Genomic DNA, 16,632 nt, shown 5'->3' on the forward strand with positions numbered 1-16,632 from the left:
ATACTTGGAGTTTTTCTTGTGTGTTTACCAGTACACATTTTCACCATGTGAATGTGACTGGCAAAGATGTAGGATTGACAGTGGCTTAGTGGGATAATGCCTTGTACTGGTCATCCTTATGTTGAGAGTTCAAATCCCACCTGAAGCATTAGTGTTAAAATACTGTTGGGTTGTGGAGGTTAGCACACTATAACATTACAGCATTACAGCTACTTGTCAATATGGACTTGTAGTGCAAGGCAAGTATAACTGTATAATTATACGCTGTTTATCTTATTGACTCCGACACAGAACCCACCACCACAAATACAATTCAATTCTGTGGGAAACACTGCCTTCCATTATCAAACCCTTCATCTTATCCACAACAAATAAATAGTCCTGTAGAATCAAGTATTGTTAGAATACTGTTGGGTTGTGGAGGTTAGCACACTATAATGTTACAGCACAGGGTAATCCTAATTTTATGCATCAAATTTATTCCAATCCAACTCAAAAGTTTTGAACGACACAAAGTGAAGGTTTTATCCAGATCAAAACCAAGAATAGATTATGTGATCTAATCCAATTTCAGGATCCTTGTTTCCCTTTGAACAACCCATTTTCAAGATTTGATCCAATCCGATAGCTGAAATCCGGTAACTGAAATCCGATCACGTTTCTTTTGAACAATTGTGCCCAAACAATCAAAGCATATGTAAAACTAAAAAGCTATGCTATCATGTTCGTTTTGCTCGGACCCCGTAAATCACCGCTTGCGGTTATATTTGGGGGCCAAGCAGCGAAGCTGCGAAGGCACCCATTGTGTTTCTACTGTTTCTTATTATTATTATTCCTCTGGCATTGAAGTCAATGGCAGCCCATAGAACCGTCTGGTGAAAAGTTGTGAAATTTGGCACACTGATTAGGGACAGTCCCTTGATTAATGTCACCAAGTTTCATGATGGCACCTCAAGCACTCTAGCGCCACCAACAGGCCAAATTTGGACGTGCGTTCACACACGTAACTTTTGACCCGTATGGCCGATTGTCAAAAATGAGGTATCGTTGGAATCCTTGGACCAAGCCGAGTTCAACGCACTATATGACATCATTTTCCGCCATGATGGATTTTCCGCCATTTTGGATTTAATCAAAAACACTAAAAAGTTTTCACAGGTCACAAATTTTGTCCGATCGTCACCAAATCTGACACACATGATCTTCAGACCAAGCCTCACAAAAGATACTCCTTTTCGTCTTCGGAACTAAAACCGTTGGCCCGTAACAGCCAATCAAAATTTGCGGCGAAGCCGCCAAACAGGAAGTGAGCTCATATCTCAGCAACCCATTGATCCATCATAACCAAACTTAGTACATGGACTCAGGACCCAATCAGGGGGACACTCAAGAAATCTGGTGACCTTTGACCTCTAGGGGGCGCTGTAATTAAAAAACATGCCTTTTGGCCTGTAGCTGCAGTTGTGCTTAGAATTAAAACGCACTAGTGGTGTCTTGTAATACTGTTGAAGGTCCTTAGGCCGACCCAAGCCAACTTGTGATGTTATCGTAATTGATTCGGCCGCCATATTGGATTTAATCAAAAACACGTACAAGTTTTCACAGGTCACAAATTTCATCGGATCCTCACCAAAATTGGCAGAGACCATCTTCAGACCATGCCTTATCAGTGCATTGCTTTTTGGAACAATTGACAGTAGCATGTGGCTGTAACAGCCAATCGAAACTTGCGGCGAAGCCGCCAAACAGGAAGTGAGCTCATATCTCAGCAACCCTTGCATGTATCAAAGCCAAACTTGGTGCATGGACTCATGACCCAATCAGGGGGAAGCTCATGGAATCTGGTGACCTTTGACCTCTAGGGGGCGCTGTAATTAAGAAATATGCCTTTTGGCCTGTAGCTGCTCTTGTGCTTAGAATTAAAATGTACTAGTGGTGTCTGGTAATACTTTTGGATGTCCTTAGGCAGACCCAGGCCAACTTGTGATGTCATCGTAATTGATTCGGCCGTCATGTCAGATTTAATCACAAACATCAAAAAGTTATCACAGGTCGCAAATTTCATCTGATCTTCACCAACATTGGCACAGACCATCTTCAGACCATAACCTACCAATATATTGCTCTCTGTAACAATTGACAAAAGCATTCGCCCATAACAGCCAATCGAAATTGGTGGCGAAGCCGCCAAACAGGAAGTGAGCTCATATCTCAGCAACCCTGCCATGTATCATAACCAAACTTACTACATATATTCATGACCCCATTAGGAGGACGCTCAAAACATTTGGTGACCTTTGACCTGTAGGGGGTGCTGCAATTAGCAATATTGCATTTTGATGTGTAGTTGCTGATGTGTTTTATAAATCTTTTATTTTTTGATTTGAAACTGATGACAATATGTTCCATCCAGTTCATTCTAATGCGTGCGTGCAAGGGCGGGGCGGGGCAGGCTGGGGTGGGACGGGCTGGGAAGATTAGGTGGGGGGCTGGCTGGCGGAGGCGGTGGCAATACTCAGCCCTATTTCAGCCCTACAAAATCAGCTATGTTTTGATGTGACACTTGTTGAAAGTGTTGATCGTGGGTGTCTGATTAGTTCTATCTTGTCGCCGTGGCTACTCCGGCCTATTATGCTTGGCCCCCTCATTGCTGCTTGCAGCTATATTTATTATTGGGGGCCTAGCAGCGAAGCTGCGAAGGCACCCATTGAGTTAGTAGTTTTTCCTATTATTATTATTATTATTGGGGGCCAAGCAGCGAAGCTGCGAAGGCACCCATTGAGTTACTAGCTTTTCCTATTATTACACTTCTGCCATTGGAGTCTATGGCAGCCCATAGAACGCCTGGCTAAAAAGTGCAGATTTTTTGGCAGAAAGTTTCGGGACACTCCACTGACCATTCACACTCATTTACGGACCTCTAAACCCAGCCATCTAGCGCCACCAACAGGTCAAAATCTGGCCGAAAATTGAACCGCTGGGTCTAAAGTTATGAAATTTGGCACACTGATTCAGCACTGTCCCATGATCACTCTCAACAATTTCCAGAACTCTATGCCCAACACTCTAGCGCCACCAATGGGTCGAACCTGGATTGCATTCACGCATGTGACCATTGAATGGTGCGTCCGATTTTCACATATCAGGCACCGTTGGAATCCCTGGACCGACTTAAGTTCAATGACCCCTATTACGTCACTTTCTGCCATATTGGACCTCCGCCATATTGGATTTAGTCCAAACTCTACGAAAAGTTTCAGTGGTCAGAAATTTCATCCGATTTTCATGGAACTTGGCGGAGATATTCTTCTCCCCGAGCCGCACAAACGATACTTGTCAGATTTTTCAATTTCATTTTTGTTTGCCCGTGACAGCCAATCAAATATGGTGATGAAGCCGCCAAACAGGAAGTGGACAAACATCTAGGTGACACTTTGAGTTAACACAGCAAAACTCGATAACATTAGTCAGGACACTTTCTCAATCACTCACAGCAATTTTTATGTATATACATTGAACGCTATAGCGCCACCACCAGTTCAATGTTGGACATGCAATCATGCGTGTGATCCTTGACTCTTTTGTCTGATTTTCACAATTGAGGTAGCATCTGAATCCTTGGACCATCCCGAGTTCATCGACCCCTATCCCATCACTTTCCGCCATATTGGACCTCCGCCATATTGGATTTAATACAAACTCTATGAAAATATTCAGCGGTTACAAATTTCATCCGATTTTCAAGGACCTTGGCGGAGATGATTTTCTGACCGAGCCACACAAACGATACTTGCCAGATTTTTCAATTTCAAGTTTGTTTGCCCGTGACAGCCAATCAAATATGGTGACGAAGCCGCCAAACAGGAAGTGGACTAACATATCGAAGACGCTTTGAGTTAATATAACAAAACTCGATACTATTAGTCAGGACACTGTCCCAATCACTCACAGCAATTCTTATGCATATACATTGAACGCTCTAGCGCCACCTGCAGTTCAATGTTGGACATGCGTTCATGCGCGTGATTCTTGACTCTTTTGTCTGATTTTCACAATTGAGGTAGCGTCTGAATCCTTGGACCATCCCGAGTTCATCGACCCCTATCCCGTCACTTTCCATCATATTGGACCTCCGCCATATTGGATTTAGTCCAAACTCTACGAAAAGTTTCAGCGGTTACAAATTTCATCTGATTTTCACGGAACTTGGCGGAGATGATCTTCAGACCGAGCCGCACAAACCATACTTGTCAGATTTTTCAAATTCCACTTTATTGGCCCATGACAGCCAATCAAATATGGCGATAAAGCCGCAAAACAGGAAGTGGGCTAACATCTCGGAGACGCTTTCATGTATGAAGTCCAAACTTGGTACAGGGACTTTGTATCTGATTGTGAGGACACGGGAAGAAATTGGCATCATTTGGCCTCCATAGGGGGCGCTGTAATACAGGAAGTGAGCTTGTATCTCAGCAACACTTCGGTGTATGAAGTCCAAACTTGGTACAGGGACATATTAGCTGATTGTGAGGACATGAAGGAAAGTGGTCTCATTTGGCCTCTAGGGGTGCTGTAATAAAGAAAGTGAGCTCACATCTCAGCAACACTTTGGTGTATGAAGTCCAAACTTGGTAGAGGGACATGGTAGCTGATTGTGAAGACATGCAAGGAAAGTGGTTTCATTTGGCCTCTAGGGGTGCTGTAATAAAGAAAGTGAGCTCACATCTCAGCAACACTTTGGTGTATGAAGTCCAAACTTGGTACAGGGACATATTAGCTGATTATGAAGACATGGAAGGAAAGTGGTTTCATTTGGCCTCTAGGGGTGCTGTAATAAAGAAAGTGAGCTCACATCTCAGCAACACTTTGGTGTATGAAGTCCAAACTTGGTAGAGGGACATGGTAGCTGATTGTGAGAATGCACAAGGACATTGGTGTAATTTGGCTTCTTGCTGTGAGTGCTTGCTCATGCCATGGCAACGCCATTCCTGCTATAGCGCACTGCTTGGCCCCCACATTGCTGCTTGCAGCTATATTTATTGGGGGCCAAGCAGCGAAGCTGCGAAGGCACCCATTGAGTTACTAGCTTTTCCTATTATTACACTTCTGCCATTGGAGTCTATGGCAGCCCATAGAACGCCTGGCTAAAAAGTTCAGATTTTTTGGCAGAAAGTTTCAGGACACTCCACTGACCACTCACACTCATTTACGGACCTCTAAACCCAGCCATCTAGCGCCACCAACAGGTCAAAATCTGGCCGAAAATTGAACCGCTGGGTCTAAAGTTATAAAATTTGGCACACTGATTCAGCACTGTCCCATGATCACTCTCACCAATTTACAGAACTCTATGCCCAACACTCTAGCGCCACCAATGGGTCGAACCTGGATTGCATTCACGTATGTGACCATTGAACGGTGCGTCCGATTTTCACATATCAGGCACCGTTGGAATCCCTGGACCGACCTAAGTTCAATGACCCCTATTACGTCACTTTCCGCCATATTGGACCTCCGCCATATTGGATTTAGTCCAAACTCTACGAAAAGTTTCAGCGGTCAGAAATTTAATCCGATTTTCATGGAACTTTGCGGAGATGATCTTCTGCTCGAGCCGCACAAACAATACTTGTCAGATTTTTCAATTTCATTTTTGTTTGCCCGTGACAGCCAATCAAATATGGTGATGAAGCGCCAAACAGGAAGTGGACTAACATCTCTGTGGCACTTTGAGTTAACATAACAAAACTCGATACCATTAGTCAGGACACTGTCTCAATCACTCACAGCAATTTATATGCATATACATTGAACACTCTAGCGCCACCACCAGTTCAATGCTGGACATGTGTTCATGCGCGTGATCCTTGACTCTTTTGTCTGATTTTCACAATTGAGGTAGTGTCTGAATCCTTTGACCATACAGAGTTCATCGACCCCTATCCTATCACTTTCCGCCATATTGGACCTCCGCCATTATGGATTTAGTCCAAACTCTACGAAAAGTTTCAGCGGTTACAAATTTCATCTGATTTTCACAGAACTTGTCGGAGATGATCTTCAGACCGAGCCGCACAAACGATACTTGTCAGATCTTTTAATTTCATTTTTGTTTGCCCGTGACAGCCAATCAAATATGGCGATGAAGCCACCAAACAGGAAGTGGGCTAACATCTCGGCTATGCTTTAATGTATGAAGTCCAAACTTGGTACAGGGACTTGGTATCTGATTGTGAGGACGCACTAGGAAATTGGCATCATGTGGCCTCTATAGGGGGCGCTGTAATACAGGAAGTGAGCTTGTATCTCAGCAACGCTTTGGTGTACAAAGTCCAAACTTGGTACAGGGACATATTAGCTGATTGTGAGGACATGCAAGGAAAGTGGTCTCATTTGGCCTCTAGGGGTGCTGTAATAAAGAAATTGAGCTCACATCTCAGCAACACTTTGGTGTATGAAGTCCAAACTTGGTAGAGGGACATGGTAGCTGATTGTGAGAACGCACAAGGACATAGGTGTAATTTGGCCTCTTGCTATGAGTGCTTGCTCATGCCATGGCAACGCCATTCCTGCTATAGCGCTCTGCTAGGCCCCCGCATTGCTGCTTGCAGCTATATTTATTATTATTATTATTATTACACTTCTGCCATTGGAGTCTATGGCAGCCCATAGAACGCCTGGCTAAAAAGTGCAGATTTTTTGGCAGAAAGTTTCGGGACACTCCACTGACCACTCACACTCATTTACGGACCTCTAAACCCAGCCGTCTAGCGCCACCAACAGGTCAAAGTTTGGCTGAAAGTTGAAAAGCTGGGTTGAAAGGTATTTGCAAGTCATTATTATTATGAAATTTAGCGCCCTGATTCAGGACCGTCCCATGATCACTCTCACGAATTTACAAAGCTCTATGCCGAACACTCTAGCGCCACCAATAGGTCGAATCTGGACTCACATTTACGCATGTAACAATTGAACGGTGTGTTCGATTTTCACAAATTAAGCACCGTTGGAATCCCTGGACTGACTTGAGTTGATTGACCCCTATTACATCACTTTTGGCCATACTGGACCTCCGCCATATTGGATTTAGTCCAAACTCTACGAAAAGTTTCAGCGGTTACAAATTTCCTCAGATTTTCACGAAACTTGTTGGAGATGATCTTCTGCCCAAGCCGCACAAACGATACTGGTCAGATTTTTCAATTTCATTTTTGTTTGCCCGTGACAGCCAATCAAATATGGTGACGAGGACGCCAAACAGGAAGTGGACAAACATCTAGGTGACGCTTTGAGATAACATAACAAAACTCAAGACCATTAGTCAGGACACTGTCCCAATCACTCACACCAAATTTCATGCATATACATTGAACACACTAGCGCCACCACCAGTTTAATGCTGCACATGCGTTTATGCGCGTGATCCTTGACTCTTTTGTCTGATTTTCACAATTGAGGTAGCGTCTGAATCCTTGGACCATCCCGAGTTCATCGACTCCTATCCCGTCACTTTCTGCCATATTGGACCATCGCCATATTGGAATTGGTCTAAACTCTACGAAAAGTTTCAGCGGTCACAAATTTCATTTGATTTTCACAGAACTTGGCAGAGATGATCTTCAGACCGAGCCGCACAAACGATACTTGTCAGATTTTTCAGATTCCACTTTATTGGCCTATGGCAGCCAATCAAATATGGCCATGAAGCCGCAAAACAGGAAGTGGGCTAACATCTCGGAGACGCTTTAATGTATGAAGTCCAAACTGGGTACAGGGACTTTGTATCTGATTGTGAGGACACAGCAGGAAATTGGCATCATTTGGCCTCTATAGGGGGTGCTGTAATACAGGAAGTGAGCTTGTATCTCAGCAACGCTTTGGTGTACAAACTCCAAACTTAGTATAAGGACCTGTTACCTGATTATGATGATGCACTAGGAAATTGGAATCATTTGGCCTCTACAGGGGGCGCTGTAATACAGGAAGTGAGCTCGTATCTCAGCAACACTTTGGTGTATGAAGTCCAAACTTGGTAGAGGGACATGGTAGCTGATTGTGAGACCGCACAAAGACATTGGTGTAATTTGGCCTCTTGCTGTAAGTGCTTGCTCATGCCGTGGCAACGCCATTTCTGCTATAGCGCTCTGCTAGGCCCCCGCATTGCTGCTTGCAGCTATATTTGGGGGCCTAGCAGCGAAGCTGCGAAGGCACCCATTGTTTTAGTAGTTTTTCCTATTATTATTATTAGGGGTCCGAGCAGCGTAGCTGCAGGAACCCTATTGTTTCTGTACCGTTCATTTTTTGGCCAAAATTCTGTAAAAGTCATACTGCAGCCTAAACCGTAACTCCAAAACTCTTGAAATTTTCAGGTATGGTTACCAGTACCCCCCTCTACCCATAACCCAAAATTTGGGGTACTGCACCCAAAGGTGGCGCTATTGAAAAAAAAAGTTAATTATGCTTATTTCTCCTTACCAGATTCACCTAGACTCAAAATTCTTTCAGAATATTAATCTCTAAACTCAGATGCATCTTTTTGGCCCTGGTCTTATGGTCTACAAATGTTTACTTTTTCCACAATTTCATGGAAAAGCCAAACATTATAAAAAGTTTCACACTCTTCAAAAATAATCGAATCTTCACCAAAATTCTCACAGACAATGTTTAGACCAAGCCTCACAAAAGTTATCGCTCAGAATTTTGATATTTTGTTCCATTTCAGAGATATAGGCCAATAAAGTTAGACCACTTAGGCCTTTTTTCCTAGATCACCTATATTCCTATAAACCGTAAGTCCTAGAAACTTGACATTTTCAAGTATTGTTACCAGTACCCCCCACTACCCATAACCCAAATTTGGGGTACTGCACCCAAAGGTGGCGCTCTTGTCAAAAACGCTTATTTCTCCTTACCAGATTCACCTAGACTCAAAATTCTTTCATCATATTAATCTCTACATTCAGATGCATCTTTTTCACCCTGGTCTTATGCTCTAAAAATGTTTACTTTTGCCACAATTTCAGAGAAAAGCCAAACATCATAAAAAGTTTCACAGGCTTCAAAAATTATCAAATCTTCACCAAAATTCTCACAGACAATGTTTAGACAAAGCCTCACAAAAGTTATCAAAAGAATTTGGATACGTTGTTCCATTTCAGAGATATAGGCCAATAAAGTTCGACCACTCAGCCCATTTCTCCTATATCACCTATATTCCTATATGAGTAATTTTTTTTTCTTGGATAACAACCATACAACCATCATTAGGTGGATACCATTAACAGTGCACATTTTCAGATATGTACTCTTTTTTATAAAGCCCTTAATTCTATTGTCAAATGTATGCTAGGAATTTTCTTGATGTTGTGTGTTTGCCAACACACATTTTCACCATTTGAATGTGACTGCTCAATGTGTATGATTGTCAGTGGCTGAGTGGGATAATGCCTAGTGCTGGTGTTTGTTAGGTTGAGAGTTCGAATCCTGCTAGAGCTTTAGGCTCAAGATGCACATGCTATTGGTTATTGAAGATTCACACTATTGAACAGCACCTGAATGACATCAGACAATTAACATTCACACTCATTAGTTGCCAAGAATCAGAATGCCGACACACTCTATGACATATAGGGGAACTTCTTTGTTTACTATTTTTCCTTCATCATTAAGTCTATCATATTTATATTTCATCCATTACTGTTCTTCTCTATAAATGTCTAATTGCCCCAGAATATCCAAAAGTTTTCAGGTGTACTCTTTCAGGAAAGCCCTTCATTTTATTGTCAAATGTATACTTGGAGTTTTTCTTGTGTGTTTACCAACACACATTTTCACCATTTGAATGTGACTGCTGAATGTGTATGATTGTCAGTGGCAGAGTGGGATAATGCCTAGTGCTGGTGTTTGTTAGGGTTGAGAGTTCGAATCCTGCTAGAGCTTTAGGCTCAAGATGCACATGCTATTGGTTATTGAAGATTCACACTATTGAACAGCACCTGAATGACATCAGACAATTAACATTCACACTCATTAGTTGTCAAGAATCAGAATGCCGACACACTCTGACATATAGGGGAACTTCTTTGTTTACTATTTTTCCTTCATCATTAAGTCTATCATATTTATATTTCATCCATTACTGTTCTTCTCTATAAATGTCTAATTGCCCCAGAATATCCAAAAGTTTTCAGGTGTACTCTTTCAGGAAAGCCCTTCATTTTATTGTCAAATGTATACTTGGAGTTTTTCTTGTGTGTTTACCAACACACATTTTCACCATGTGAATGTGACTACCCAATATGTAGGATTGTCAGTGGCTCAGTGGGATAATGCCGAGTGCTGGTGTTTGTTAGGTTGAGGGTTCGAATCCCCGGTAGTGCTTTAGGCTCTAGCTCGAATACTATTGGTTATTGAAGATTCACACCATTGAACAGCACCTGAATGACATCAGGCAATCAACATTCACACTCATCAGTTGCCAAGAATCAGAATGCCGAGACACTCTATGACATTCAGGGGAACTTCTTTGTTTACTATTTTTCCTTCATCATTAAGTCTATCATATTTATATTTAATCTATTAGTGTTCATCTCTACAAATGTCTAATCGCCCCTCCATGCTTGGAGTTTTTCTTGTGTGTTTACCAATACACATTTTCACCATGTGAATGTGACTGGCCAACATGTAGGATTGACAGTGGCTCAGTGGGATAATGCCTTGTACTGGTGATCCTTAGGTTGAGAGTTCAAATCCCACTTGAAGCATTAGTGGGTTGTGGATGTTAGCATACTACAATAGAATGCTGTTGGGTTGTGGAGGTTAACACACTATAACATTACAGCTACTTGTCAATATGGACTTGTAGTGCAAGGCAAGTATTACTGTATAATTATAAGCTGTAGCCTATAATTATTTGTTATTCTTATAATATTTGTCATTTCTTATACATATTTAGTCGGCTCTTCCACTTGACAGAACAACTCTATATCGGTTAAGGATGTCACGCATGAAACAATGCTGCAGAAACACGAAAATACGACTTTGAGTTTAGTAGGCTATAATTTTCAGTTCCTGTTTATCTATTGCACAATGGGTAATAATTTAAAGGAATCATGTTGCAGTCTTGTAAATAGTGACCCTGCAAGATCCCTAGTCATTGCAAAATCATAGTCTGTGACTTAAAACTCTACTACTTGTCTTTAGATGTGAGAGGGTCTGAGACTGTAGTCTTTCAAAAATCTTTTCCAAATCTTTGCAAATCTTTCCAAAGTTTACCTGCTGGGAAACCCTGTAGCTCCGGAGCAGGGGCTCAGACCAGGATAAATTGTTTGCTCGCCCTCAGTTCGCTCTTTTGTTCATCTCAACCCTGCACTCCAGTGTGTCCTGCTCTGTGTGCGTCTTTGAGTTAACGTAAGTCATCACTTTAATCATCACTTTAATGACCCTCACTATGACTTTTGTGATGTTTATCAGTTTGTAGAGTAGCTCTGCCATCATGTGTAAACTTAAGGTCTTTGTTTGTTGGTTTGGTGTGTTGGAGTCCCATGTGAGATGATTAGGTGATGTTTGTTGACTTGGGATGTCAAGTATTGTTTAGTTGTACCTTATATAGCCATATGATTTCAGTTTATTGTTCAAATGTCAATTGGTTTGTTTGTGAGTTGGGATCTGTACTGATTTACCCCATTTCACTGATTACTCCATTTTCTGTTTGTTTCCTCTTTGATGCAGCACACATACAAGTAAAGAACAAAAGAACAGATGAATTGAAACTCAAATAAAGTTAACTTGTGTTGCACCGAAACCTGCCATCTCCGTGTCATCACTCCATACCATTGAGCCTTCTGAGTCACACCATTGAACAGCACCTGAATGACATCAGGCAATTAACATTCACACTCATTACACACTGCTGGTGTTTGTTAGGTTGAGAGTTCGAATCCTGCTAGAGCTTGAAGCTCAAGATGCACATGCTATTGGTTATTGAAGATTGACACCATTGAACAGCACCTGAATGACATCAGGCAATTAACATTCACACTCATTAGTTGCCAAGAATCAGAATGCCGACACACTCTATGACATATAGGGGAACTTCTTTGTTTACTATTTTTCCTTCATCATTAAGTCTATCATATTTATATTTCATCCATTACTGTTCTCTATAAATGTCTAATTGCCCCAGAATATCCAAAAGTTTTCAGGTGTACTCTTTCAGGAAAGCCCTTCATTTTATTGTCAAATGTATACTTGGAGTTTTTCTTGTGTGTTTACCAACACACATTTTCACCATGTGAATGTGACTGCCTATTATGTTGGATTGTTAGTGGCTCAGAGGGATAATGCCTAGTGCTGGTGTTTGTTAGGTTGAGAGTTCGAATCCTGCTAGAGCTTTAGGCTCAAGATGCACATGCTATTGGTTATTGAAGAGTCACACCATTGAACAGCACCTGAATGACATCAGGCAATCAACATTCACACTCATTAGTTGCCAAGAATCAGAATGCCGACACACTCGAAGACATATAGGGGAACTTCTTTGTTTACTATTTTTCCTTCATCATTAAGTCTATCATATTTATATTTCATCCATTACTGTTCTTCTGTACAAATGTCTAATTGTCCCAGAATTTCCAAACGTTTTCAGGTGTTCTCTTTCAGGAAAGCCCTTCATTTTATTGTCAAATGTATACTTGGAGTTTTTCTTGTGTGTTTACCAATACACATTTTCACCATGTGAATGTGACTGGCAAAGATGTAGGATTGACAGTGGATTAGTGGGATAATGCCTTGTATTGGTCATCCTTATGTTGAGAGTTCAAATCCCACCTGAAGCATTAGTGTTAAAATACTGTTGGGTTGTGGAGGTTAGCATACTAGAATAGAATGCTGTTGGGTTGTGGAGGTTAGCACACTATAACATTACAGCATTACAGCTACTTGTCAATATGGACTTGTAGTGCAAGGCAAGTATAACTGTATAATTATACGCTGTTTATCTTATTGACTCCGACACAGAACCCACCACCACAAATACAATTCAATTCTGTGGGAAACACTGCCTTCCATTATCAAACCCTTCATCTTATCCACAACAAATAAATAGTCCTGTAGAATCAAGTATTGTTAGAATACTGTTGGGTTGTGGAGGTTATCACACTATAATGTTACAGCACAGGGTAATCCTAATTTTATGCATCAAATTTATTCCAATCCAACTCAAAAGTTTTGAACGACACAAAGTGAAGGTTTTATCCAGATCAAAACCAAGAATAGATTATGTGATCTAATCCAATTTCAGGATCCTTGTTTCCCTTTGAACAACCCATTTTCAAGATTTGATCCAATCCGATAGCTGAAATCCGGTAACTGAAATCCGATAACCGAAATCCGATCACGTTTCTTTTGAACAATTGTGCCCAAACAATCAAAGCATATGTAAAACTAAAAAGCTATGCTATCATGTTCGTTTTGCTCGGACCCCGTAAATCACCGCTTGCGGTTATATTTATTATTATTATTATTACACTTCTGCCATTGGAGTCTATGGCAGCCCATAGAACGCCTGGCTAAAAAGTGCAGATTTTTTGGCAGAAAGTTTCGGGACACTCCACTGACCACTCACACTCATTTACGGACCTCTAAACCCAGCCGTCTAGCGCCACCAACAGGTCAAAGTTTGGCTGAAAGTTGAAAAGCTGGGTTGAAAGGTATTTGCAAGTCATTATTATTATGAAATTTAGCGCCCTGATTCAGGACCGTCCCATGATCACTCTCACGAATTTACAAAGCTCTATGCCGAACACTCTAGCGCCACCAATAGGTCGAATCTGGACTCACATTTACGCATGTAACAATTGAACGGTGTGTTCGATTTTCACAAATTAAGCACCGTTGGAATCCCTGGACTGACTTGAGTTGATTGACCCCTATTACATCACTTTTGGCCATACTGGACCTCCGCCATATTGGATTTAGTCCAAACTCTACGAAAAGTTTCAGCGGTTACAAATTTCCTCAGATTTTCACGAAACTTGTTGGAGATGATCTTCTGCCCGAGCCGCACAAACGATACTGGTCAGATTTTTCAATTTCATTTTTGTTTGCCCGTGACAGCCAATCAAATATGGTGACGAGGACGCCAAACAGGAAGTGGACAAACATCTAGGTGACGCTTTGAGATAACATAACAAAACTCAAGACCATTAGTCAGGACACTGTCCCAATCACTCACACCAAATTTCATGCATATACATTGAACACACTAGCGCCACCACCAGTTTAATGCTGCACATGCGTTTATGCGCGTGATCCTTGACTCTTTTGTCTGATTTTCACAATTGAGGTAGCGTCTGAATCCTTGGACCATCCCGAGTTCATCGACTCCTATCCCGTCACTTTCTGCCATATTGGACCATCGCCATATTGGAATTGGTCTAAACTCTACGAAAAGTTTCAGCGGTCACAAATTTCATTTGATTTTCACAGAACTTGGCAGAGATGATCTTCAGACCGAGCCGCACAAACGATACTTGTCAGATTTTTCAGATTCCACTTTATTGGCCTATGGCAGCCAATCAAATATGGCCATGAAGCCGCAAAACAGGAAGTGGGCTAACATCTCGGAGACGCTTTAATGTATGAAGTCCAAACTGGGTACAGGGACTTTGTATCTGATTGTGAGGACACAGCAGGAAATTGGCATCATTTGGCCTCTATAGGGGGTGCTGTAATACAGGAAGTGAGCTTGTATCTCAGCAACGCTTTGGTGTACAAACTCCAAACTTAGTATAAGGACCTGTTACCTGATTATGATGATGCACTAGGAAATTGGAATCATTTGGCCTCTACAGGGGGCGCTGTAATACAGGAAGTGAGCTCGTATCTCAGCAACACTTTGGTGTATGAAGTCCAAACTTGGTAGAGGGACATGGTAGCTGATTGTGAGACCGCACAAAGACATTGGTGTAATTTGGCCTCTTGCTGTAAGTGCTTGCTCATGCCGTGGCAACGCCATTTCTGCTATAGCGCTCTGCTAGGCCCCCGCATTGCTGCTTGCAGCTATATTTATTATTATTATTACACTTCTGCCATTGGAGTCTATGGCAGCCCATAGAACGCCTGGCTAAAAAGTTCAGATTTTTTGCCAGAAAGTTTCGGGACACTCCACTGACCACTAACGCTAATTTACAGATCTCTAAACCCAGCCATCTAGCGCCACCAACAGGTCAAAGTTTGGCCGAAAGTTGAAAAGCTGGGTTGAAAGGTATTTGCAAGTCATTATTATTATGAAATTTAGCGCCCTGATTCAGGACGGTCCCATGATCACTCTCACCAATTTACAGAACTCTATGCCGAACACTCTAGCGCCACCAATGGGTCGAATCTGGACTCACATTCACGTATGTAACAATTGAACGGTGCGTTCGATTTTCACAAATCATGCACCGTTGGAATCCCTGGACTGACTTGAGTTGAATGACCCCTACTACGTCACTTTCGGCCATACTGGACCTCCGCCATATTGGATTTAGTCCAAACTCTACGAAAAGTTTCAGCGGTTACAAATTTCCTCCGATTTTCACGAAACTTGTTAGAGATGATCTTCTGCCCGGGCCGCACAAACGATACTGGTCAGATTTTTCAATTTCATTTTTATTTGCCCGTGACAGCCAATCAAATATTGTGACGAAGCCGCCAAACAGGAAGTGGACAAACATCTAGGTGACGCTTTGAGTTAATATAACAAAACTCGAGACCATTAGTCAGGACACTGTCCCAATCACTCACACCAATTTTCGTGCATATACATTGAACACACTAGCGCCACCACCAGTTCAATGCTGGACATGCGTTCATGTGCGTGATCCTTGACTCTTTTGTCTGATTTTCACAATTGAGGTAGTGTCTGAATCCGTGGACCATACAGAGTTCATCGACCCCTAACCTATCACTTTCCGCAATATTGGACCTCCGCCATATTGGATTTAGTCCAAACTCTACGAAAAGTTTCAGCGGTTACAAATTTCATCCGATTTTCACAGAACTTGTCGGAGATGATCTTCAGACCGAGCCGCACAAACGATACTTGTCAGATTTTTTAATTTCATTTTTGTTTGCCCGTGACAGCCAATCAAATATGGCGATGAAGCCACCAAACAGGAAGTGGGCTAACATCTCGGCTATGCTTTAATGTATGAAGTCCAAACTTGGTACAGGGACTTGGTATCTGATAGTGAGGACGCACTAGGAAATTGGCATCATGTGGCCTCTATAGGGGGCGCTGTAATACAGGAAGTGAGCTTGTATCTCAGCAACGCTTTGGTGTACAAACTCCAAACTTAGTATAAGGACCTGTTACCTGATTATGATGATGCACTAGGAAATTGGAATCATTTGGCCTCTATAGGGGGCGCTGTAATACAGGAAGTGAGCTCGTATCTCAGCAACACTTCGGTGTATGAAGTCCAAACATGGTACAGGGACATATTAGCTGATTGTGAGGACATGAAGGAAAGTGGTCTCATTTGGCCTCTAGGGGTGCTGTAATAATGAAAGTGAGCTCACATCTCAGCAACACTTTGGTGTATGAAGTCCAAACTTGGTAGAGGGACATGGTAGCTGATTGTGAGA

Source organism: Alosa pseudoharengus, unplaced genomic scaffold (assembly GCF_046254945.1).
Source record: "Alosa pseudoharengus isolate Yale_2024_CS ecotype anadromous, Long Island Sound unplaced genomic scaffold, YU_APseudo_1.1 YU_APseudo_1.1_scf_24, whole genome shotgun sequence".
NCBI lineage: Eukaryota > Metazoa > Chordata > Actinopteri > Clupeiformes > Clupeidae > Alosa > Alosa pseudoharengus.